The sequence below is a fragment of the Triticum urartu genome, chromosome 1 (assembly GCF_003073215.2).
Source record: "Triticum urartu cultivar G1812 chromosome 1, Tu2.1, whole genome shotgun sequence".
In the NCBI taxonomy this organism is placed as follows: domain Eukaryota; kingdom Viridiplantae; phylum Streptophyta; class Magnoliopsida; order Poales; family Poaceae; genus Triticum; species Triticum urartu.
In genome coordinates this window covers 573,072,973-573,096,457 of record NC_053022.1, presented here as the reverse complement: position 1 = coordinate 573,096,457, position 23,485 = coordinate 573,072,973, and the positions used below count along the sequence as shown (strand labels likewise).

General features: G+C 41.5%; 1 pseudogene; it reads left to right on the top strand.

Moving 5' to 3' along the window:
* The first annotated feature begins 334 nt into the window (after positions 1-334).
* On the top strand, positions 335-3,602 carry LOC125531921 (annotated as a pseudogene).
* The last annotated feature ends 19,883 nt before the right edge of the window (positions 3,603-23,485 follow it).

Genomic DNA, 23,485 nt, shown 5'->3' with positions numbered 1-23,485 from the left:
ATTAAATATTTTTTTATCTTCGTTAACAAACTAACTTTACAGTAAGTATTCTGCGTTACATAGAAAACTGAAAACAAACCGCATATACTGTACGTGACTAGACTGTATGAAATGAACAGCTAGCCATTGACTCCAGCAGCTAGGACGAAAATGGGGTCAATCCTGCTGAACGCTCTCTTTTCCTTCCCTGTTCCACAATCAGTTTGACCGCAGTTAATGCAATGCTGAAAAATCACAATATCCTTGTCATATCAGATGTTGACTGAACATGCAATCTGCTCCTATAATATCAATAACAATTAGATTCAGCAATGAGATACATTTCACCTTACACTATAAACACCACTAACACCAATTGTACAACAAACCAGGACTAGCACTACCTAAGAAGAACATGAGCTGGTTCTTTCCGAGATATCAATCCACCATGCTTGCACTTACAGTCTTCTTGCTCCTGCTCACACAAACCACAGTAGGATGGTCCAAACCTGATTCATGGAAGACACATGGAGGAGGATGCATCGCAAGGGAGAGGGAGGCCCTTCTGTCCATCAAAGCCGGCATCACAGCCGACCCGGAGCGCCTCCTCTCGTCGTGGCGAGGGCAGGACTGCTGCCAGTGGGAGGGCATCAGGTGCAGCAACATGACCGGCCATGTCATTGAGCTTGACCTTCATGCGCGGTACATCCGGTCTTCCCTGAAAGGTGAGATCAGTTCTTCTCTCAAAACCCTGCAGCATCTGCAACACCTCGACCTTGGTGGGAACTACGATCTCACCGGGCCTCAAGGCCGCCTCCCAGATTTCGTAGGGTCTCTTAGTGACCTGCGATACCTCAACCTTTCGGGCCTGATTTTTTCTGGCACGGTGCCCCATCAGCTTGGCAACCTCTCGAGGTTGCGATACCTTGATCTGAGATCTTATGGTCTGTACTCAGAAGATCTCCGGTGGCTGTCACAGCTCTCTTTGCTCAAGCATCTTGACATGAGTTTTGCGAACCTCAGCGCCGTGATAGGCTGGGTTGACACAGTGAACATGCTGTCCTCTCTTGAGGTCCTCAGGCTATCAACATGTTCGCTTATTACGACAAACCACTATATGCCTCGCTCGAATCTCACCAGGCTCAAGATCCTCGACCTCTATCGGAACTCCATTGAAATGCAGTTTGACGCTATTAGCTGGGTTTGGGACGCAAGCAGCCTGAAATATCTCAACCTTGAGTTCAACGGTATATATGGTGTGTTTCCTGCACAATTGGGAAACTTGACCTCACTTGAAGTCCTTAAGCTGAGGGAGAACCATATAAAGGGAATGATACCAGACACACTGACCAGCCTTTGCAGCCTGAGAATATTTGAATTGGCATATAATGATGTTCAAGGGGACGTGACCGAGTTCATCGAGAGGTTACCGAAATGTTCATGGAGTCGGTTGCAGGAGCTGCATCTGGCCACAATAACATAACTGGCTCACTATCAGATTGGATCAGCCACATGACTAGCTTGAGCACTCTTGATCTCAGTTTCAACAAGCTTATAGGACCTCTGACCACTGCGATAGGCATGCTTTCTAACCTGATTTACCTGAACATAGGGTACAATCAGATGGATGGTCTCATCACTCAAGAGCACTTCTCCAAGCTTACAGAGTTGCAGGAGCTGCAGTTATCTGGAAATTCCTTTACCATGAAGCTGAACTCTGACTGGATCCCTCCAAGGAGATTGCTCACACTAGGATTAAGATCATGCTATCTTGGGCCGAGATTTCCTCAGTGGCTCAAATCACCAAAGAATATCTCCTACCTTTATATGTCCAATGCCAGCATAGCTGATACCATGCCTGATTGGTTTTGGACTGTGTTTAGAAAGGCTGGTGCTTTGGACCTCTCAAACAATAACATCAGTGGCACATTACCAGCTACTCTTGGACAGATGGACACCAGTTTCTTAGATCTAAGCTCGAATCAGTTCATTGGTCCGGTAGAACAGCTGCCTCAGAATATAATGACTTTAGATCTCTCAAGAAACTCCCTGTCAGGGGCTCTGCCATTAAATGTCAGATGGCCATTACTCATAGACAGATTGCTTCTATTTGACAACCATTTCACGGGCACTATCCCGGCATCATTATGCCAAATGAAGTTACTAACACTGCTTGACATTAGAAACAATATGATAACAGGTCAGTTCCCTCGATGTTCAGAAAATGTGGCGTCAAGTTCAGGAACGGTGCCATCAAACGCAGCTTCTGTGGATAGTGATTCAAGCTCTGAGATATCATCGTCGATGTCAATTGAAACTCTGAGGCTCAACAACAATAGCCTCTCGGATGAATTCCCTTTGATATTACAGAATTGCCCAGAACTAACTTTTATTGATCTTGGGCAAAATAGGTTTTTTGGAAGTATACCACCTTGGATTGGAGAGAAATTACCACAGCTGAAATTTCTGAGCCTCAGGTCCAACATGTTTTCTGGCTATATACCCACCCAGCTTAGAGGACTTCGATATCTCCAATATTTGGACTTAGCACACAACAACTTCTCAGGTACTATACCTCGGTCCCTACTAAACATGGATGGCATGACCAAGACCACAGAATTAGCAGCTCGGGATTACCCATCCAGCACTTCCAGCGACATGGCTACAGTAGATGATGGCATTACTGTAGTAGATGACCCCCAACATCCTGGTGGTGGGTATGAGTATGCTATGATCGCTAGCATATTTGTAGTCACAAAAGGGCAAGGGCGCGAATATATTGGTCGGTTCATAGACATAGTGAGTCTTGATTTATCCTGCAATCATTTAACTGGAAATATCCCCGAAAGCATAGGTCCTGCAGCAGGTTTAGTGAATATGAATCTGTCTTTGAACCACTTGACCGGAAAAATCCCAGAGAACATTGGCTCCATGCACTCACTGGAATCACTTGACCTCTCCAGCAACCAGCTCTCTGGCGAAATCCCTCCGGGCTTATCCGATCTAACATCATTAAGCTATCTGAACTTGTCCTACAACGAATTATCAGGAAGGATACCGTCGGGGCACCAGCTTGACACACTCAACCCTTCCGACCCCGCATCCATGTACATTGGCAACGCAGGCCTCTGCGGACCTCCTCTTCAGAAGAGCTGTCCGGGAAACCACACAGCAGAAAGCCACTTCACAGCGAGCAAAGAGGGATCCGAAGCGATGCCCTTCTGTTTCGGGTTAAGCGTGGGCTTTGTGGTTGGCCTCTGGGTGGTGTTCTGCTCCCTTCTCTTGAAGAAAACATGGAAGGCCTCCTATTTCCGGCTCTTTGATGAGGTTTGTGATAAAAATTATGTGCTTGTGGTTGTGAATTGGGCGAGGATGACGAGGAAGCCAACCACCACAGATTGAGCAGGTTCAACCGCAACCACAGTGGTATCAGTATTCAGTCCACTACAATAAACAAGTGATGAGGTTCTGATATCTCTATAGATGGATGGAAGGAGCTACTATTTACTTGTTCATGTATCCGTAGTCTTATTTGGTTTATCAGACTTTTTAAACTCATAGTGCTGAGCATTTGTATTCTTTGAAACATGCCAAATTGTAGTAATATATTTGCCCACCTGCAACTGTATTGGCGGTCAAGGTTAACTGTAATTTGTAGTTTATTTGACTCATATGCAACTGTATTTGCATCGTGTGATCCGTGAGTGGTGCAGTGATAAAAAGGGACCTGTTAATACCATGAGCAGAAGCGAGGTGAAGGCCGGGCTCAGGTGCGCGAGCGATTCGACGGAATCCGGTGGCGGCGACGGCGAGGGAGGCGGACCTGGGGGAGTCAGACGAGTCGCCGGCCGCTCCCCGCTCGCGTGCATCACGTGGCCGTCCAGCCTCCAGAGGCCCGCATTGGGGACGGGGTGGCTTGGAGCAGGGGTGGGGCCAGGAATTGACCACTGTGTATTCAAAATTTGAATCCCTTTTTTTTTGGAAGCCTAGTCTTCCTTTTGGCACTTATAACTAATTATAGCAGCATATTATCATTCTATTATTGTAACTATATGAAAGATATCGTCTAATATATTATATTCGTAAAAATTGATCATAACTTGGTATTGTTCAGCATAGGATTAAAAATTATGGAGTACTATTCTTTATAGATAATGCTCACCGTAAAAAATTCAAAATTTATAAACATTCTTACATTGTAAATTTAAATGGAAAATTTTAAATTCTCATGTCTAAACAATTTACAGGAATTGACCACTGTGCATTCAAACTGAATCAATGTCTGCTGCCCGCTGCCGACTGCAGGGATCAGAACCAAAGTGAGCGGGGATGGATTAGTCCCGCCATCCGCTGTCCGCGCCGCCTTGCGCACGTCCGATCGATGGGAACAGGCTTCGCCGTGGCCGCCTGGCGGCTCGCAGCTCGCGTGGGAACAGAACAGGGGTGTGCGTGCGTGAGGTGCTGGTGGCCGGTTGATCGATGGATATTACCACTATTTTTTAGGCGATGATGGACTGATGGATGGTCTGATCTGTGCGTGCGTGCGTGCGCTACAGCCATTTGGCCCGATGGGCCAACTCGTGAAGTGGACGGAAGGCCTCTGTTTTGGGCTGGAATACTTACCTAGTGTACAGTTTCGTTTTTCCTTATACATACACATTATATATGCCATATATACCTAGTTTTTTTTGGTAAAAATAATGGGTATTCATCTGAATACCCTTGAATTGGGGTGGGCCCGCCCCTGGCTTGGAGGGCGCGAGCTCGCTGGCCTCCGCCGCGCCGGAGCCGGATGGCCGCCTTCCCTTCTGGGTCATGTGAGTTGCCGTGCCTAAGCCAATCTGTGGGCCTTCTCGGTCCTGTGTGTGGGCCACGCAGGTCGAAGGAACATAGCTTAGAGCATCTCCACTCGCGCCCACCCCCCAGCACACGTTTTTCTCCGCCAGCACCGAGCGCACTGGGGGACGCTTGGGGGCTCCGACGGAAGGAAAACTGAGGCCTGGGTCATCACTGTCAGGCGAAAAACGACTTTTCCACGCCCAGATTCATCCCCGCACATTGTAGGACGCCACTTCCCCATTGGCCTCCGTGCCGATCCCGGCGTCGCCCACCTGCCCACACCCGCTGGCCCGCCGCTAGAAAGGCCATTTCCCCGCCGAAAAGAGAGGACGCGAGCATTTTTATGAATTTGTCAACAAATTTTGTAAACAAGATTATTTTTTGTAATACCACAATTTCTTTTGAAATTTCTGAATATTTTGCAATCACAAAATATTTTATGAATTTCTGACCAAAATTTAAAAACATGTACATGTTTTGTAATTTCAAACAATTTATGAAAGGTGGTTATTTTTGGAAATTAAAAAGCATTTTTTAAGACAAGAACATTTTTTCTATTTGTGAGCAATTTGAAAATGGGGAAATTTTTGAAATTCTAAACAATTTTTTAAAATGTGTGGGAAAACGAAAACATTTTTAAATTTGTGAATACATTTTTGAAACAGAAATACTTTTTAACCCAAATAAACCAAAAGATAAGAAACAAAAAAATAAAAAACATAAAACCCCAAAAAGAAATGACCAGAAGAAAGAAAAAATGAAATCATTAATTAAGGGTCACCCTTAATATTTTATCTCATAAACTGTACGTCCAAATCTTGAACCATTTTCATCATTGGATCCCTCGCGTCGAGATCTTCAAAACTAGATCCCATGTTGATGGCTTTTGTTGAAAAAAATTCACAACAAAATCGAACAAGAAAACCACACTGGGAGCACTTTTATTCTATCTGAAAGCCATTTTGAGAGGCACGGCTGAACCTCTCATGGTAGAAAAACCGTGCCTCTCACGGAAGGGAAAAAAGAAAACATTTTTTTTGTTTTCGACAGGCACGGTCATGCCTCTTGTAGAAGAAAAAAAATGTTTTTCCCTTTTTCCGAGAGACATGGCCGTGCCTCTCACGGAAGAAAAAAATTTAGAAAACACGTATTTTTTTCGTTTCCAAGAGGCCCCATTGTGCCTCTTGCGGAAGCAAATCCGTATCTTTCATGAAAGCAAAATCGTGCCTCTCATGAACGCAAAAAACAAGAAACGTATTTTTTACGTGTTTCCGAGAGGCACGGCCGTGCCTCTCACGAAAGCAAATTCGTGTCTCTCGTGAAAGCAAAACCATGCCTCTCGTGAACGCAAAAAACAAAGAAGCGCATTTTTTCCTGTTTCTAGAAGGCACGGCTGTGCCTCTCGCGGAAGCAAAAAAACACAGTTTTTAGCGCAAATATTTTTGTTCAATTTTTTCCTAAAGCTAAGAAAGAGTGGTGGAAAACTGAAAAGCCCAAAAACCATTTAAAAGGACAAAAACACGTGAGAAAAAATTAAAAAAATTAAAGGGTGCGTCCAGAGCTCGACACCTGGTGGCGACTGAGAGCGCGCCAAGTGCCAAGTGACCCTTGTAGAGGCTCATGAAGGAGCACTCCTTAATTAGTTGCTCTAAAAAACGGCACAGGAACCTTGAAGACATTATAAATGGGCCGGCCCATCTATTTGTTTGCTCCCTCAAGTTTTTTCGTTTTCAGTTTTTTTTCTTTCATTTTCTGTTTTTATATTTTGCTTTTTTGGTTCTTCTTTTCTTTTTTAATTTTAAAAATAATCAAATTTTCAATAATTGGAAAATGTTCATATTTTGAAAAACATTCCCGTTCTTTATAAACTGTTCGAGCACTTTAAAAATTGTTCGCATTTACAAACAATGTTAGGAATTGAGAAATTGTTTGTTTTTGTGAAAAAGCTAAAGTACCCTAGTAGAAAACAGTATATCTTCACTACAATAAGCCAAGTACATTTGAAAGCCCAGTGAGGTCGCCCTATACGTCCGGACACCTATTTTACATGATGTATTTTTATGAATATTTTTATATTTATTGAAAGCATATACAAATCATGAACACTCTTTGAATTCTTGAATAGTTTCTAAATTTTTGAACTTTTCAAACACTTTTTGAAATAATCAATGTAATTTCAACTTCCTATTTTTTGAATTTTAGAATATTTTCAAATTCCTAGATATTTTTAAAAAAATCTATGAAAATTTTCAAATGCATATGATTTTTTTTCTTTGTATGAATTGATGAATGAACTCTTTGAGTTTCTCATAGTTATAAAAAAAAACAGGTGTCAATTGCATGTTAATCACTAGGCATGTAGTTGTAACCCATCTTCAACTTCAAAGGGGTCCAATGTTAGGGTAATTAAAAAGGGTTGTCAGTCAGTTGCATGTCCATCACTTGACATGCAACTCCATGCACCGTAAGCTACCTACCACTGCATGCGACACACACACACATACCATGTAATTGCAAGGGGTACAACACGACTCCAACTAGGGAGAGATGTGGGGCACATGCCGTGTGGTGCCACTGGAAGGGCCCGAGGAGGGTGACATTGCATTTTTCTTTTCTTTTGTGTCCTTTGGTTGCCCCACTACACAAGAACAACATATTAAGACTATCCATTCTAGGGGAAAATATTTTTCCCCAAGAGATTTTGAAAAATCATGGCCAGTTGCATGTTCACCATTAGACATGCAACTCCATGCATCTTTACACGCCCGCAACTACACATGGCACACATACCACGCAACTGCAAGGGCACCCGATGATTACAATGGGAAGGATGTTGGCAGTTGCGCCTGCACGACACATGTTATATTCTGTTTACAATTGCACACATAACACATACCACGCAACTGCAATGTGTCCAACGTGACTGCAATTGGGAATCGAAGGGAATGTTGATCAATTACATGTTAACCACTTGACATGCAACTACACACGTCGCAACCCGCATGCAGCTGCACACACACACACACACACACACACACACACACCCCACACATGCAACTGCAATTCCATTTGTTGCCCCACCACACGAGACCAAACATGTTAGGATGACTCATTTCTGTCAAAAATGCCTTTATTTTCCTTGGCAATTTTACAAAACAAACCCTGGTCAGTTGCATGTCCACCATTCGACATGCAACAACATGGAGAGTAACTCATACCATCCAATTGTAAGGGGTAAAACGTGACTATAACTGAGGGGGGGATGTGAAGGCATGTGTTGTATGGTGCTAGTGGTGCTAGGGGGAGGGCGAGCGGTTGAGTTGCATTCTGTTTTCTTGGTCCACCGTATGAGAACAACATATTAAGAGGAAGACGAGGCTTGCTTTTTCTATTTAAAATTTTAATTCATGGATACTTTTAGAGCTGATCAAACATTAACTGAAATATGGGAAAATTTTAAAAAATAATCTTGAATTTTTTTGATTGATGAGCACTTTTAAATCCATGATTTGTTTTCAAATTTGTGAACATTTTTTTTCATATTCATGTACAATTTTAAATTTCATGAATATTTTTTAGACGCAAGAAAATTTTCAAATTCATGACTTTTTGTCTAGATTTAACATTTTTAAATTCTTGAACTTATTTTTTCGAATTTTCTGATTTTTTTAGTTTATGAGCACTTCTGAAATTCATGAACTTTCTTTATAGTTCATGTGAATTTTAAAAATCAACAAAAATTTATAAAAATATTCAATATTTAATTTCTTTTTATGTAGTTCATGTTTATCACTTACAATTGTCCCTATCTCGGCCAGCCATCCATTTTTCATCAGTATGTAGAAGGTTTAGAAATTTCTGCTGAATCATAAAGTAAATGGAAGCTCACTAGCTACCTGTGCATGCGCACGACTCACTACCATGGTTGTTTATATATGCACACACACGCTTCATCCGTTCAGTGCCTTACTATCAAAACCTGGAAATAAGCCGACACGTGGGTCCTGCTTCAAACAGTTGAGAGAATGGAATATCGGTCCAAAAACCATAAAAAACAAGGGACACAACAAGATAACACATCTCCAGTTATTTCACACTTGTTATTCACTTCCGATTCACTTATCATGATGAGGGAAGATATAGAAAATGCTAGCACTTAGAGGATAGTTTTGGATGGTTTCTGTGTTGCATTTGGACAACCAGTGAGCGAGGCAATATGTTCAATTTTTTCAGCCCCAATAACAATGTGGAAGTTAAACAGAGGTTTGTCAAATTCTCAATATTATGGTGGAATATGTTCAATTTTTTCAGCCCAAACCATCCCAACGTATTCATGAGCGTGTTTAAATGTCCCTCAAAAATATGCAAGGGAATCATTGATATAATTTCACATTACTGGTGGGCTGATGAAGAAAACCAACGTAGAATGCACCTGGTATACATGCACTAGCACCGAACTTCATCCGAGCCGCTTCAAAATCAACCTCTAGTCCTTGGTTGATTCAATGACATAGGGCTTTGGCGAGTAATGAAGTTTGAACAATTCTGCATCATTTTTAGCTGACGAGTTCTACAGATTATGTGGTGTTGTCCTACAGCTGGTTTCGTGAACATGAATCTGTCTTTGAACCACTTGATCGTAAAAATCCCAGGGAGCATTGGCTCCATGCACTCATTGGAATCACTTGACCTCTCCTGCAACCAACTCTCTGGTGAAATCCCTTCAAGCCTATCCAACCTAACATCACTAAGCTATCTGAACTTGTCTTGCAATAACTTATCAAGAAGGATACAACTAGGGGCTATCTCAAATAAGGGCCCAATACATCTAATACCAAAATAAAATTACAGAAAAATGATTATAGAACATAACATAATACTACCCCTGGGGGGGACGCAGTTCACCATATTGTATTTATTCAATAATCATTTATGATAGAGTGCATGTATCATCATCATTATTATTTGCATCATATAATCAAACTGTGGTTTGGGTCATTTATGATAGAGTATATGTATTTATTGAACCATGGCTATAGCCATGTTGCTCCTGTGTGTTTTCTGTTGGGATTAAATATGAACCTGAATGCTTTTTTTACATTGCAAATATGAACTCTGTTAACTCAATTGTTAACTCAATTTTGTGTTCCTTTGGGTTGTCTTTGAGACACATGTCAGGACAATGTTACTCCCTCCATTCCAATTCTAAGTTTGCATAAGTCAAACTTATACAAATTTGACCAACTTCATAGAAAAATTATTAATATCTACAACATCATATATGTATATGAATGGGGATTTTATTTACATGGTTCTTGGTGCACCTATTAAAACATTTTAAATCTAAAAACATTTAGAAAATCAAGTAAGTCTGAAAGTTTTTGGCGGCAAACATTTAAAAGGATAAAACTGTATGCTTCCTATGACCAGGTGTAGTTACTCCCATTTTTGTTTCGTATGTTTTTGCTAGTATCTATGGTACCAAACAGCATCTACGTGTAGTATGTAGTATAAGAATGTTTAGATAGCATATATAGTACTTTTTAGGTAGTATGTATCATATTTTGAGCATGCTCCTTTTTATGTATAAATATGTACATATTTCACAAACATAATAAAACTATGGGGCACTTGCAAAAAAATTAGACAATTAACTTTGGAATATCTTAGATATAGTACATGAACATACTAAAAATGAGGAGGCCACCACGACAGCAACAAAAGGAATGAATATTGCTAGTTGTGCACGGGCACCATGGTGCCCGTTTTTAAAAAAACATTTTTTACAGCACAAAACATTTCGAAACTTTTTGTAAACACACACACACACACACTCACGATATGTGCAAAAGTTCATTATATTTTACTTTCACACATGGCACATAAAAAATAAATATGTATTTTCAAATGGACCAGATTTTTTTTGTTTTTGGGCCGGAATTTTTTTTTGCAGCTTACAAATTGCATTTTTTCAAAACAAAATTTCATGGATCTGTAGTTAATACATACAGTTTCCACGGAATTATTTTCCGATTTTTATGAAACTTTTAAATATGATTTTTATTTTTTCCAAAAAAAGGCACCATGGTGCCCGAGCACACATACTTGGCACTTAGGAATCCTAGGCCTATAAGCAATGAGCGAAAAATCCACCTTGAATCTTCTGGTCTAGCTTGCGAGGCTCGGCACCTGTCCTCTAAAGGTGTCCCTTGTTTCTCACCTTTCATTTTTGTAAAACTTCCATCACCTGTCCAAAGACCTCTTGGCGTGTGTTAAGAGCTGGAATCTAGGATAGCGTCTATGCCTTGCTTCGTGCGAGATTGCTCCATTCGGAATTACTTGTCACAGAAATGGATGTATCTAGATATATTTTAGTTTTAGATACATCTATATCCGAGACAAGTAATTCCGAACGGAGGGAGTACCATTTATTGGCAGACTGTCCGACAGATGCACAGGCAGACCCTACTGGGCCGGCCCACTAGAGAATGAGCGAAGCGAGCGGATGTGGATGTGCCAGCGATTGACCACTGTAGCGACTATAAATTTGCATAAAAATCAAGCATTACCTAAGATCGAACACGAGACCTCCAGCAAAGAAGCACTTCATGCTAGCTCCCGTAGACAATGAGAGGTAGTGATTACGTAGCAGCGCAATCATATAAGAACCAATAACAACGCAGATCCTAACATTTCTTTTTTCTTTCCGTGTATTTGAAATGTTTTGTTTGAAATTCCAAAAAATGTTTTTGAAACTGATTTTTTCATGAATTAAAAAAATGTTCATGTTTTCATTTTTTTTGCAAAATTCAAAGAATGATCATGTTTACAGAACTTGTTCGCATTTTACATAAAATGCTCAAAACCTTTAGAAGTTCTTTGATTTTTTTAGAAATTGTTCATGTTTTAAAAAATTATTTGTGTTCACAAAAAATAGATTTTTGTAAAATGGCTGTTTAACGAAACATGAAGAATTTTCGCCAAAAATAATTTTCTCATAACGCCCACATTTTTTGAAATATGAACATTTTTAAAATAATTTACATTTTCTAAAACGGAGCATTTTTTAAACTCTTAAATTTTTTGAAAACATGAACATTTTTAGAAACTCTGGAAGAACTTTGAATACAGGATTATTTTTAAATTTGCGATTTTTGAAAAAGGAACAATCTTTGGAAACGTGGACGTTTTTTGAAAACATGAACATTTTTTGAATCTTCTGATCAAAATTGAAAAACCTGAACAATTTTTGGAAACACAATTTTTTTAAAACATGAACATTATTGGAAAATTGCGAACAATTTGGAAATCCACGAGTATTTTTTTGAAAGAAGTTAAATTTTAAAATGAACCGAAAAGGAAAGAAAAAGAAACATATTTTTTGGAGAATAAAGAACCAGGAAAACAAAAAAAAGAAAAAAAGAAAAGGAAAAAACCCGGTTCAGGAACCTCCTAGAAGGTTCCCGAAACCGAAAAAAGCCAGCTAGGAATCTCCTAGAAGGTTCTTAAAACCAGGATGTATGAATCGATGAACGGGCTGGCCCAGGTTTTTAAAACCTAGAAGGAACCTCACTTGTGAACGCCTGTGCGATTGCTCAACAACTTGACGCATCATGCGCCATATAGGTTTTTCCGTGTATGGAATGCTCGCGTACATCGCCAAATCAAACGGGCCTGACCCAAAATGTCCACGTGCAGCACAACATATACACGGTACATTAGTGTATCCGCATTTATATATTTTTTATATATCTTAATATTTCACAAAAGTATACATACATATATATTTCAAAAACTAAATTACTTAAATTTTAAAAAATATTGTGCATTTATAAAATGATCGTGCAATGTAAAACAAATTGTTAACACCACTCTTAAAAGATGTTGATAGCAATCAAAAGTTTGTTTCACGACTTAGAAAAATGTGGACGTCTTTTGAAAAATGTTAGTGAAATTTTCAAAAACTGTTTAATAATGTAAAAACAACTTTTTGTGTAACTGAAAAAACTGTTTCGTGCCATTCAAAAAGACATGTTCATCATTTTTTAAATGTTTATACAATGAAAATAATGCGAGTTGCTTCATAAAAAAATTGTTCATACTCCTCCGTCCCATAAGTGTCGCTCGTTTAGTACAACTTTGCACTAAATTTATAATAAACCAGCAACACTTATTTTGGAACGGAAGGAGTCCCATTCAGAAAAGAGATTTATATTTCTATGCCACTCCTTAGTTCTACTCAGTTTTGCTCATGGCCCTTAACATTCCTCGCTTTTCCCCTCCACCACTTGGCCCATTCTCACAAGTTCCCAAAGAAAGCCTTGCCGTCGGGTCAAAGTAGTTGACCGTTACCTCACGTAGTTACTAACGAGTGGGACCGGGGCTCTTATGACAGGTGGGACGAGGCCTCTTGTGGCAGGTGGGCTAGGGTATCACTGTTTATCGACAAAAATAGACCGACCCCGACCCCATTTAGCCGCCCCCACGCAGCCGTCATCGCCTTCGTTCTCCCGCCACCCACTCCGCCTACCTTCCTTAGGAGAGCTATGATGACATAGGTACCTGGTGCAGCGGTGTCGCCCTTTGGTCCATCGATTTGAGGAGTACTAGGTCATTGGCCATCCGGTAAGTATCAAATGCTAACCCTAGAAAACCCTAGTTCATCCCCTAGTAAATAGTCCCGAAATATCTTGTGAATATGCATAGAATTAGTTCATAGGGCCATTGGATTTAGCAAATTGGAATAATGATTTAGCAATCTGTGAACTAATTAGTTAGTTTGAACCTCCCTTGGTAATGATTTTTGGGTTCAATCAATTCTCTGCCAGGTAAGGAATGGAAGAGTTCTGCGCCGACGATGAGCTCTTGCTGGCAAAGTGCAAGGAGATAAGCTCCTGGTTTCCGAACCAGAAAGCTCTCATGATGCATGCGTTGAATCTATCGTTGGAAGCGTCGGAAGAGGAGGTGAAGCGAATGTCGACTGTAGAAAAATGGGTGCTTTCTATTGAAATTCTACTCTGGGCAATGAAAGAGGTGATGGAGGCATCAAATCCTCGATAGAGAGCTCGCTGGCATGAGTACCACTCTCGCCTCTCCTCGCTGAATCCGATGGCCGAAGGGCCAGTGAATTTGTGGATTAGTGAAGTGCTCGATGAGGAGACAGTGGATGGGGATACCAAGGAGGAGGAGGACAACGAGGCTGCAGATGAGGAGATGGAAATGGAGGAGGAGGCTGCCATTGACGAGGACCTGGGGGGTTTGGAGATCTTCAGACTGCCTGGGATGAAGAAGAGGAGGGACACCAGGGGGCTTGGAGATCGTCGCTTAGAGCCAACTAACAGTCATGGATCTAACGATTCATGTAGACGACGAGGTTGACCAAGAGCCCTTGGAGGCTGATGCCGGCCATGATCTGGCGCTGGTCACCTTCCGGGCCAAGCTGGACTGCAAGACTGCCCCAATAGTAGTGGAGCAGTATGAGGTCTCTGCTTAATTTGAGCAAAATGCTCAATGCTCCCACTGTCGCCTGGCTCGCCATCTTAAGCGTTTAAAGTAGATACTACAATTTGTTCCCTCTAGTGCCGAGGATCTGACATGTGGATGCCCAATGATGAAAACCGTATGTTTATGCGGTACTTTTTTATGCTGCGCAGAATTATACTATTATTTGAAGATGCTGAATTAGACTGTTATCTGAATTTTATCTGAATATGGTAGATTTTGGATTTCCTATGTCGAGGGGGGTTTGCATGTCGAAAACTAGTGGAACATGCCAAAAGTTATCATCAATAGAGCAACATGCCAAAACATACCAAAAATATAACAACATGCCAAAACTTAGAAAAAATAGTGCAACATGCCAAAAGTTACCCAAAATATAGCTACATACCAAAAGTTACCAAAAATAGTGCAACATGTCCAAAAGTGGTCCAACATAGCAGGACGTACCATGTACTCGCGGAACTACCAAAAAATGAAGCCAAACTTGCAAAACTACCAAAAATAATATAAAATTTGTGGTATTGGAAGTTTATGATTTTCCCCAAACTAGTGTACATAAGATGGCTCAATGAAAAAGTATTACAATTTTGAGGCTTTTTTCATTCTATTTGATTTATTTTCAAAATGGGATCAAATTAGGAAGGTTGACCATTCATACAAAATTGTTTTGGAATTTCAACTTTGGTTTCCCAAGTGCATATACCACCAATATTAAAGCCTAAGATGATATTTCTAAATTTTCAGGACCAAACTACATCACACTTGTAGTTTGAAATTTGAGCAAGTTCTCACAATTCACTAGAAATCGAGTAAATCAATGAAATATAGCAACAATACTCTGCCATTCATGAAATCTGGCCAGTGGGCATCCAATGTGGTATACTTTGGATGAAAAATGAAAAGGCCCAATTTTCTAAGTTATTTCAGGCACTTCTTTCACAAAAAATAATTTTTGGCACTTGAAAAAGGAAAAAAGTTTTTATAACAAGAAAAATCATAATTCCTATCACAACATTGTTCACAATGGAACACCCATAGTTGTGCCAAATTTGGCCTTGTTATCATGTACTATGCTATGGATGTGGCCATGGCCATTTGTCGCCTTGAAATCCATGCATGTTCATACTAGATAAGCCATTTTGTGAAAGTTGTTTTTTTCAAATTTGTAGTGTCGCAAGTTTGTTATTTTTCCCAAAAATAGTGCACTTAAGATGGCTCAATGAAAAAAAATTCAATTTTTGAGGCTATTTTCATCCTGTCCCTTTTTTCTTTCAAAATGGGGTCAAACCAGGAAGGTTGATCATTCATACCAAATGGTTTGTAATTTCAAATTTGGCTGTCCAAGGGGTTACACCACCAATACTAAAGCCTAAAATTACTTTTTTTTTGTCAATTTTCAGGATAAAACTACATCACACTTTGTAGTTCAAATTTGAGCATGTTTTGATAATTCACTAGAAATTCAGTAACTTAATGAAATATACCAATAATACTCTAGAATTCATGAAACTTGGTCAGTGGGCATCCAATGTGGTCTACTTTGTATGAATAATGAAAAGGCCCAATTTTCAAACTTATTTCAGGCACTTCCTTCACAAAAAGTCAAGTTTGGCACTTGAAAAATGGAAAAAATAGTTTTCTTATAAAAAATATCATAATTCCTATGGAAATATTGTTTATAACGGTAACATCCATAGTTGTGCCAAATTTGACCATGTTATCATGGACTATACCATGGATGTGGCCATAGCCATGGGAATATGCCTTGAAATCCATGCATAATGTTCATGCTAGATAGGTCATTTTGTGAAGTTTTTTTTTCAAATTTATGGTACTGCAAGTTTATGATTTACCCCACAAACTAGTGCACATACGATGGATCAATGCAAAAGGATTTCAATTTTTAGTTTTTTTTTCATTTTGTTTGATTTTTTTCAATATGGGGTCAAACTAGGAAGGTTGACCATTCAAACCAAATGGTTTGGAATTTTAACTTTGGTTGTCCCAAGTGTATAAACCACCAATATTGAAGCCTAAAATGATTATTGTCAATCTTCAGGACCAAACTACATCACACTTGTAGTTGAAATTTGAGCAAGTTATAATAATTCACTAGAAATCTAGTAAATTAATAAAATATAGCAATAATACTCTGAAATGCATGAAACTTGGTTAGTGGGCATACAATGTGATCTACATTGGATGAAAAATAAAAAGGACCAATTTTCAAACTTATTTCAGGCACTTCCTTCACAAAAAAATACATTTTTGGCACTTGAAAAAAGGAAAGAATTAGTTTTTATTACAAAAACAAATTGTAATTCCTATGAAACACGTTCTCCAAAATTTTAACACCCATAATAGTGCCAAATTTGGCCATTTTATCATGTACTATGCCATGGATGTGACTATGGCCATGTGCAGATGCCTTGAAATCTGTGCATGTTCATACTAGATAGGCAATTTGGTAAAGTATTTTTTTTAATTTGTGGTATTGCAAGTTTATGATTTTCCCCACAAACTAGTGCACATAAGGTGCCTCGATGCAAAGGTATTTCAATTTTTTAGGCTTTTTACATTTTGCTTGATTATTCTCAAAATTGGGTCAACTAGGAAGGTTAACCATTCATACCAAATGGTTTGGAATTTCAACTTTGGTTTTCCCAAGCGCATACACCACCAATATTAAAGCCTATTTTTTTCAATTTTCAAGACCAAATTAGATCGCACTTGTAGTTCAAATTTGACCAAGCTTTGATAATTCACTAGAAATCTAGTAAATTAATGAAATACATAAATAATACTCTGAAATTCATGAAACTTGGTTACTGGGCATCCAATGTGGTCTACTTTGGATGAAAGATTTAAAGGCCCAATTTTCAAACTTATTTCAAGCACTTCCTTCACAAAAAGTCATTGTTGGCACTTGAAAAATGGAAAAATTTAGTTTTAATCAATTCATAATTCCTATGGCAGCATTCCCACTTCTACTGCACATATAAGGGCTCTATGCAAATGAATTACAAATTTTGAGACTTTTTTTCTTTGATTTGTTTTTCAAAAATGGGGTCAATCTCGCACTTGAAAAATTAAAAAAAAAATAGTAGTATGCTCTAGTTTGGTCCTATAAACTGTGAAAATTATGCGACTTTTAAAAATACTTTTATTATAGTAAGGCTATCTATGTAATCTCTGCGAAGGGGATGCACTATCACTAGGAATCAATGCATCTCCTTCACAAGGCGAGCATTGGTGACCCTATTACAATAGAAGGAGCTTACCCCATCTAGACGTCCACGCGCCTATTTAAGATGCTCGGCGAGCCTCTTGGGCGGTGAGGTGGGACAAAACAACATCGCTCAATACAGTAGGGGAGGGGCACTGGGGCGACGCGCGTGGGCTGGCCCAGGTAGTCCCATCTGCATAAAATTGTTCGTGGTTCTGTAAAAATCCATTGAATTCACACATAATTTTCTGTACGATTTTAAAAATGTTTTGATCTAAAATAAAATCAAAATAGATTCAAATAAAAAGGAAAAACAAAAATAAGAGAGAGAGAGAGAGAGAGAGAGAGAAACTTACCTAGTAGCCCAGCCCACCTAGGGGAACCCCGTCTTCAACCTCGCACCTAGTGGCAGAAGAGAATGCGTCTAAGAGCGCTAGCTCCTACTTCACACCCTCGAGGCCTCCTTCACTCCCAGCTACGCCATGAGACGTGCATGATACTACTCGTTTGAACCTATCCACTATACATCACTTTCCCCTCTTCTTGCTCTCTCTCCAACCATGACCGAGAAAGTCATGGCCATGCTGACGTGAACCAACATAGCTATCGTGCTCTCCTTGCCTCACCACCATGTCCTTTAGCTTCGCCTCGACATTGTGAACCTCTACGGCGTAGATCGCAAGACTGGACGTGTAACGCCTCAGACATATCCGCCGGTGGTCGTTACTCTTGGCGGGATCTAGACTGGCCTCACAGATCAATACTAGTCTTTTCTGCGCACTTTGTCCTCACTCGTGCCCATGTGGGAGCAACTTCCCGGTCGGTCACCCATCCTGAAATTACTCCAAGCTGAGCAAGCTTAACTTTGAAGTTCTTTCCGAATGGGCTCCCAGAAAAGAAGGAATTCCTTATTGATATGAGTAGTCTATCATCCCTAATAAGCAGACTATCACATACGCCCCCACTCAGAGGAACCGACGTCCTTGTCGGGCCACAGGAACGTTTCCTCTTGGCACATACGTCTGTGCATCCAGTCTGGTACATGTGCCATGTCATGTGCCACGACAGGTCACAAACGTCATGAACAACATGACCGCGCACCTGTCCGCAAACATCTGTGTAACCGTGAGGGTCGGCTCTGATACCAACTTCTAACGCCCCGGACACACACGCCAGTGGTCGTTACTTTTGGCGGGATCTAGACTGGCCCACAGATCAATACTAGTATTTTCTATACACTTTGTCCTCACCCGTGCGCACCCGGGAGCAACTTACCGGTCGGACACCCGTCCTGAAATTACTCCAAGCTGAGCACGCTTAACTTTGGAGTTCTTTTCGAATGGGCTCCCGAAAAGAAGGAATTCCTTATTAATATGAGTAGTCTATCATCCCTAATAAGCCAGGCTATCACAAGACACCCTGAATCATCGCCATTGTCACCTTCTTCGTTGTGTGTAGCCAAAGATGCTGTTGTCGATTCGTTGCCTACAACCCATCCCTGAGCTCGCTAATGTGTTCAAAAAATGTTATGTGTGTATAAAAAAAATACAATATGTATTAAATAAGTCAACATGTATCTGCAAAAACCAAAGAAATCCTAAGAAATGAAAGAAAACTGATAAGATAAACATAAAAGAAAAAGAAAAAAATGCATGTAAGTTTCTAAACTAAAACCAGTCTACTGGGCCAACCCACTAAGGCGAGCCATAGGCGAGCGCTAGAGACGAGGCTATTGTATAAATCAGTTTGGGTGGAAATAGCCCCGCGGGAATCCGAACCATTTGAAGGAAACGAGTGTATTTCTAGTAGGGCCCAATCTTTACCTAATAATAAAACAAATTGAGTTTCTTTCGTCCGTCATGGCATTTTTTTAGAAAAGTCTCTTTATTTCAGAGAATTCAACCCGCAGTCCTGTTTTAAGTTAAATCGAATCGTTATTTTCGTATTTTACACAAAAGTCCCTGTCTTTTCTTGAAATCAACCCGCCGCTCGGATTTAAGTCACATCCGCACCGTTATTTTACATTTTTCGAAACCCCCCTGATGTTTTAGGTAATTCATCCGCAGATCATATTTAAGTCAAACACATGCTTTTTAAAATCATCCATATCTTTTAAACCGTAACTCCGATTTGAACATGTTATATATGAAATTTGATTAGAAAAATATGTAGAATATGAATATGAGATTATTTTTACCTCTTAAGTATTTTTAAATATTATTTTGGAATATATTTGAGTCAAACTAAATGATATTCTAAATTATTTGTATCTTTTAAACCGCAACTTTGATTTTAACATATTATATATGAAATCTTATTAGAAAAATGTGTGGAATCTAAATATGATGTTAATTTTACATGTTAAATATTAATAAAATATTGTTATGGAAGCAAACTTATAATTTGTAGCGCAAGATCCGTTTTTTCATATCGGCGATGATCCAGATTGCAAATAAACACCCCATTATAACCATATAGGGAAAAGAAAACATCGATAACTACACATGCATACCTCTCAAAAATGTTGCAGGGAAAAACAAAAGATTTCTCGTCGCGAGAGTGAGAGAAAGCGAGGGAGACAGAGAGAGAGAGGGCGAGAGAGAGAGAGAGAGGGAGGAGAGAGGGAGAGAGAGACGCCTTAGGATTAACCATATTCAACACACGTTTTTTGTTGTTTTGTCTGAACACCGAGGCCATCGCCGGTGAGGGTGAGAAGGAGGATAAGCGGCAACACAAATATGATGCCTCGCAAAAATAAAGGAGATGGACCTATTGTGCTCTTGAGTGATGGTTGTTGAGTTAAGAGCGTGTGTTATGTTTTCTCTCCCGTTACAACGTACGGGCTCTTTTGCTAGTAGGACCGATTGAAGGAACTTCCTAAAATCATGTGCTCAAGCGTTTCCTGAATGTGCAATCCGTAAAGCAAACAGATCAAGTCATTACCAATGTTGTACTGTAGTCTTTTGAGCATGTTGTTAGGGTTGAGGCGATCAAAAAGGAGCAATCAGCCAAAAACTCTGACCTTCATAACTCATTTGGATATCTGAATCCACCCAAAAGCCTGATATGCTACGATATCCCTGAAGCAAAAAAGTATAGTACCTGCACGTGCTAAATTCCATGGAGCCCCAAACATGATGCCAGAAATCATGCTCATCGGAGTAAGGAGAGACGTGCGTGGTGAGAGCATCTCCAGCCGCGCTCCCAAGACGCCCCCAGGCTGTTTTTTTAGCGCTGGCGCTGAAAAAATGGTCCAGTCGCGCCTCCAAGATGCCAAAATCCGCCGGATCGGCCCGTTTTCTGACCCGGCGTGCCCAGGCCGAACCCGGCGCACTGGGGGCGCTTGGAGGCGCCGGCGGAAGGGAAAATCGCCCGGGTCCCCACTGTCAGGCGAAAAGTCACACTGATTCGCCCCGTTTTCCCCTCTCCTTCCCCGACACCTTGCCGATCCTGGCGTCCCCAGCCACCTCTCCGCCGCCGCCGCCGCTATCTCGCCATTCCTCGCCGTGAAACAAAGAAAGATCCCCCCGACGCCCTCTCCCCTCACTTTCCCTGAGTTTCCGTCGCCGCTCCGGCGCCCGCCGACGAGTCTGCGCACGACGCCCGCTACGTGTTCGGTGCTTTGCCTGCCCCGACCGCGATGGACTCCGACGACGAGGAGGTGCTCGCGGCGTTGCTCGAGGAGGAAGCCGACGCCGCCGCCCAGGATGAAGAACACCTCATGGTCCTCGCCGCCCTGGCCGGCTTGCTTGCCGGCGATGCAAAGCCGAGGCGAGGCGGCTCGGCGCCGGGGCAACGGAAAGCAAAGAACCGTCATCGGCTCGAAGGCTATTGCATGCTCTACTCCGACTACTTCGCCGATGCTCCACTGCACGGCGACAAAGTTTTCCGGCGCCGTTATCGGATGGGCCGAAAGCTTTTCCTCAGGATAGTCAACGAACTCATGGAGTACGACAACTACTTCAGGTGCAAGAAGGATTGCACCAGCACATTTGGATTCACCTCAGTCCAGAAGTGCACGATAGCTATGAGAATGCTTGCATACGGGGCTCCAGGTGATTCACTCGACGACTATGGGCGCATGGCCGAGTCCATGATCATTGAGTGCACCTACAAGTTCTGCAGGGCTGTGGTGGCAGTGTTTGGACCGAGGTACTTGCGATCACCCAATGCTGAAGACACTGCTCGGATCCTGGCACAGAATGAAGCAAGAGGATTTCCTGGTATGCTTGGAAGCATCGACTACATGCATTGGGCATGGAAGAACTGCCCGTTTGCTTGGCAGGGGATGTACAAAGGTGCCAAAGGAGCTTGCAGTGTGATACTTGAGGCAGTGGCCACACAGGACCTCTGGATTTGGCACACTTTCTTTGGTATGCCAGGAACTCACAATGACATCAATGTGCTGCAGTGCTGTCCTGTTTTTGCCAAGCTCGTTGAGGGCCATTCTCCTCCGGTGAACTTTGAGATCAATGGGCACCAATACAACAAGGGGTACTACCTAGCAGATGGCATCTATCCGAGATGGTCAACATTTGTGAAGACTATCTCAAGCCCTGTGCCAGGAGGCAAGAACTCCCACTTTTCGAAGGTTCAGGAGGCTTGCAGGAAGGATGTCGAGCGAGCATTTGGCGTGCTCCAATCTTGATTTGCTGTTGTCCGGTACCCCACTAAGACTTGGTTGAAAGATCAAATGTGGGAGATCATGACTTGTTGTGTCATTTTGCACAACATGATCATTGAGAGCGAGCAGGAAGAGCTAGTGTTTGACACTGAACCATATTACAGGCAGGGTCCTCTTGCCCAAGTGGATCACCAGCTCCCTGCAACATGGATGACCTTCCTCAACATGCGCCAGGAGATCCGAGACCCACAGGTGCATCATCAGCTGCAGCAGGATCTAGTGGAGCACCTATGGAGGCTCAAGGGCAACACCTAGCTGGACGTGCAATGAAATATGAGTGTTTTTATTATTTGTGATGATTTTATTGATGATTTTATTTGAATGAGTGCTGAAACACGTCGAGCGTGGGCCGTTTTGCGCCAGAAATTGGGCCAATCCAGCGCCGAAAATGGGCTGAAAGCGCCGATACTGGGCCGATATCGGCGCCTGGGGGCGACCTGGGGGGGGGGTGGCGGCTGGGAATGCACTAGCACCCAAGCCTAAAATAGCGCCAGCTCGCCCCCAAGCGGCGGTTTTCGGCGCGTCTTGGGGGTGCAACGGCTGGAGATGCTCTGAGATGCTGCAAGTCACACACCTCCTCACGCTTTCATGGAAACGGTTAGATGAAAGGCCTCCGAGAGTGGTGTCCTCATGCAGTACAAACAAATATGCTCAACGGGGAGTGTTCCATAGAAGATCATCTTGCCACAAGCCCTTCTGAAAGAGGGTCGTGGATCCATACTTACATCAGTCCGGGGGATACCCTGTAACTGGCACAAAACTACAGTTCACCATCAAAAGTTTTCGCATGGATTAGAATCATGTGGGACATAATTGATATATGTGGACCATATAAGTTCAACTCAGGGTAAATGCATTCTGTTGTAGAGCTTCTGTAAATATTTCATGAGGAGAGCATCACTTTGAACTTTGAGACTAATTACACCGAGGCCCCCGTGATCTTTTGGACGGCGTACCAAAATCCATGCCACAAGAGAATTGCGCTCCTCCCTGACTAGTTCTTGGTCTACAAAATCTAGAGTTGGGTTTTGTCAAGGAGTTCCATAATAATAATTTTTTTTGGAGGGCGGAGGGCGGCTTGAGGGTACAAGGGACATATATGGTCGGGGAAGTAATGACCTAGTTTAAGATGGACAACTTTCCTCCATATGGCATCAATGACATAGTGGATGAAAGTCGACATTCAAACCAACAGATGATAGGAATTAAATCCTAAACCATTCGACGTGTGGTTCTAAGGAGGAGACAAGGATAAA